General features: G+C 42.6%; 1 pseudogene; it reads left to right on the forward strand.

Annotated features, from left to right (window-relative positions):
* The first annotated feature begins 443 nt into the window (after window positions 1-443).
* On the forward strand, window positions 444-3,487 carry LOC101412035 (heat shock protein 105 kDa-like; annotated as a pseudogene).
* Window positions 3,488-3,773: the final 286 nt, after the last annotated feature.

Genomic DNA, 3,773 nt, shown 5'->3' on the forward strand with positions numbered 1-3,773 from the left:
ACAAAATGAGCAGGGAGCAGCTGTGGCACAAGTAGTTGAGCACCAGCCTCCCACATGGGAGGTCCCTGGTTTGGTTCCTGGTGCCTCCTAAAGAAAACATAAACAGACAATGAGCAAAACACAACAAGCAGACAACAAGTGAAAACAACAAGCAAACAGAGGAGGGAGCCAGTTGAGAAGGAAGAAAATCCCAAAAACTTATTTGCAGAGATGGAAAAGCCAGTCATCAAATTTATATGGAAGAGTAGTTCAACACCAGAGTAGGCCTCTGGTGTTGCAGTGACCCTCTGCCTGCTCAGCCTTCCCTTGGGCCCCAAAGTCAGACACCACAACCTGTAGGTGAAATGTGACTTGTATGGGCTTCCTGGCACCCTCCACTGCCAGTTTGATCCAGATGGCAAGGTGCCTCCAGCAGGAGCGGGCCAGCAGGTCTGCTCAAGCCAATGGCACTGGGGCGGCTGTCCTGCCACCATGGCAATGGCAGCATCCCCAGGGGACTGGCCAGCCATTGGGTAGAATCTTTTGAGAAGGATTGTGAAGAAGGAAGCGGAAGTGGCACAGGGAGGGGCCAGTGGAGGCGCCGATCAGTTCTATCTTTTGGATCTTGTGCAAACAACACAACTTCAAGAAATTTCAAGGGGAGCACTCAATGACCCCTCCATTCAAAAGGAGAAGGAAAACTTAAGTTATGATTTGGTTCCAATGAAAAATGGTGGGTTGGAATAAAGGTAATGTACATGGATGAAGAGCACTTGTTTAATGTGGAACAGATAACAGCCATGTTGCTGAATAAGTTAAAGGAAACTGCTGAAAACAACCTCAAGAAACTGGTAACAGAATGTGTAATTTCAGTGCCTTCCTTCTTCACAGATGTGGAAAGATGATTCATGATAGATGATGCTCAAGCATCAACTGCTTGAGATTTATAAAAGACATGACTGCTGTTGCTTTGAATTATGGAAATTATAAGCAGAATCTCCCAGGCCTGGATGAGAAACATCAGACAGTGGATTTTTTTGATATGGGACATTTAGCTTTTCAGGTGTCTGCATGTGCCTTTAACAAGGGAAAATTGTAGGTACTGGGAACAGCTTTCGATCCTTCCTTGGGAGAAAAAAACTGACAAAAAGTTAGTAGAACATTTTTGTTGCAGAATTTAAGACGAAGTACAAGTTGAATGCAAAATCTGGAATTCAAGCACTCCTTCATCTGTATCAGGAGTGTGAAAAATTCCAGCTTTGAAAGAAAAAATTTCCAAATTTTTCAGAAGAGACATCGACACCACATTTAGCACAGATGAAGCAGAAGCCAGAGGATGTGTGCTGCAGTGTGCATGCGTTCCCCAGCACTTAAAGTTAGAGAGTTTTCCATCACAGATGCAATTCCTTTTCCAGTATCTCTGGTCTGGAATCACCATTCGGAAGATACTGAAGGTGTTCACGAAGCGTTCAGCCGCAACCATGCTGCATCTTTCTCCAAAATTCTCACCTTCTACAGAAGGGGACCTTTTGCACTAGAAGCTTTCTATTCTGATTCTCAGGGAGTTTCATATCCAGAAGCAAAAATAGGCCACTGCATTGTTCGGAATGTCTCTGCTCAGAAAGATGGAGAAAAATCAAAGTTCAGGTCAACACTCATGGCATTTTCACTATGTCTACAGCATCTATGGCTGAGAAAGACCCAAATAAGGAAGATGAAGTGTTATCTGCTGAAGTGGACATGGAGTGTCTGAACCTGAGATCACTGAAAAACCCAGATGTTGATAAAAATGATGCTAAAAATGCTGTGGAAGAATATGTGTGAGTTCAGGGACAAACAGTGCGGCCCATTTGAGAAATTTATATGTGAACAGGATCATCACAGTTTTCTGGGGCTCCTTATAGAGATTGAAGACTGGCTCTATAAGGAAGGAGAGGACAAGCTAAATAAGTGTACATTGACAAGTTAGAAGAATTAATGAAAATTGGCACTCCAAATAAAGTCTGGTTTCAAGAAGCCAAGGAACGGCCAAAAATATTTGAAGAACTAGGGCAGAAGCTCGAATACTACACCAAGATAGTAGCTGACTTCAGAAATAAGGATGAGAAGTACAACCATATTGTTAAGTCTAAAGGTTGAGAAGTCTGTCAGTGAGGTGATGGAATGGATGATTAATGCCATGAATGCTCAGGTTAAAAAGAGTCCAAATCAGGATCCAGTTGTCCAAGCTCAGGAAATTAAAGCAAAAATAAAGGAATTTAACAATACTTGTGAACCCATTGTAACAGAACCCAAACCAAAAATCAAGTCACCCAAACTGGAGAGAATACTGTATTAGTCAGCCAAAGGGGTGCTGATGAGAAGTACCAGAAATCTATTGGTTTTTATAAAAAGGGTTGTTATTTGGGGTGGAAGCTTACAGTTATCAGGCCATAAAGCATAAGTTACTTTCCTCACCAAAGTCTGTTGCCACATGTTGGAACAAGATGGCTGCTGACATCTGTGAGGGGTCAGGCTTCCTCTTCCTCTTAAGGCTCCATGGTCCCAGCTTCTTCCAATCTCAGCTGCAGGCTGGAACAACTCTTGTTTCTCTCCTTGGGTTCGATCCTCTCCAGGCTCAAATGCTCTGCTCTCTCCACAAGGCCAGCTGTAAACCATCAAGAAAATGGCTTATATCTCTTCCTGGGGCCTCTGCTGTGTCTAATGGAGACTTCTCTCTTTCCTCATGTATCTGCTTCTCTGTGGATTTACTTCCCAGGACTCCAGCATTAAAACTCCAACAAACTCCTCTGCCTTTCCCTGTGAGCCCCCACCCACCACTCAACATCCTATTGATGTGGCCCAAGCAAAACTTTAGTCATAATTTAATCAGGTAAAAGTGATACCTCTGAATTCAATACAATCTAAGGGTATCACTAGCCCAGAGGAACAAACCAGTTTACAGACATAATCAGTATTTCTTTTTGGAATTCATCAATAATATCAAACTGCCACAAACACCAAATGGCCCAAATGTTGATAGAAAGAAGATAAGGGAAGCAGATATGGTTCAAACACATGGGCATCCACCTACCATATGGGAGGTCCTGGGTTCAAGTCCTGGTGCCTCCTAAAAGAAGATGGACAGACACCACCTCCTGCTGCAGTGAGCTAGACTCTGCCCCTGTCATAACAAGCAGAGATCACACGCCAGCAAACACTGCAGCCCACAGGAAGTGGATGTGGCTCAGGTCGTTGGGTCGTTGGACCCTTGCCTTTCATGTGGAAGGTCCTGAGTTCAGTTCCTGGTGCCTCCAGGAGAAGGTGAGCAAACGATGAGCAGACAGATGAGCAAATCATCTTGGGGAAGGGGGTCGATAAATAAAGAAAAATAAATTAAATTAAAAAATATCTTTTAAAGAAAGGAGATGACTTAAAAGGCAAAAATGATTTTGGTGCTGAGCCTGCACATCAGAATGGCAACTGCTACCCTAACCAGAAGAGTTCTGCCAACATGGACTTGGACTAGAGGACACTGAATGAAACTTTTTTGCCCTAGTATGTGATTCTGCATTAACATCCTGAGACTATTTATATATATATATATTTTTAAGGATGTTTAGAAATTCTGTGTATTATATGGAAAAAGAAAAAGCTTAAGCCTATAGTCTTTATGATCCTAAAAGGGAAAATTGCCTTGGTAATGTTCAGACTGCTGTGGCATTGTGAATTTCATACTAAACTTCTGTGCAGTATTACCATTTGCATTGCTGAGGATGAAATAGACTTTTGTCTTTTGGAAGGAAAAAAAAAAA

This window comes from Dasypus novemcinctus, chromosome 1 (assembly GCF_030445035.2).
Source record: "Dasypus novemcinctus isolate mDasNov1 chromosome 1, mDasNov1.1.hap2, whole genome shotgun sequence".
In the NCBI taxonomy this organism is placed as follows: Eukaryota; Metazoa; Chordata; class Mammalia; order Cingulata; family Dasypodidae; genus Dasypus; species Dasypus novemcinctus.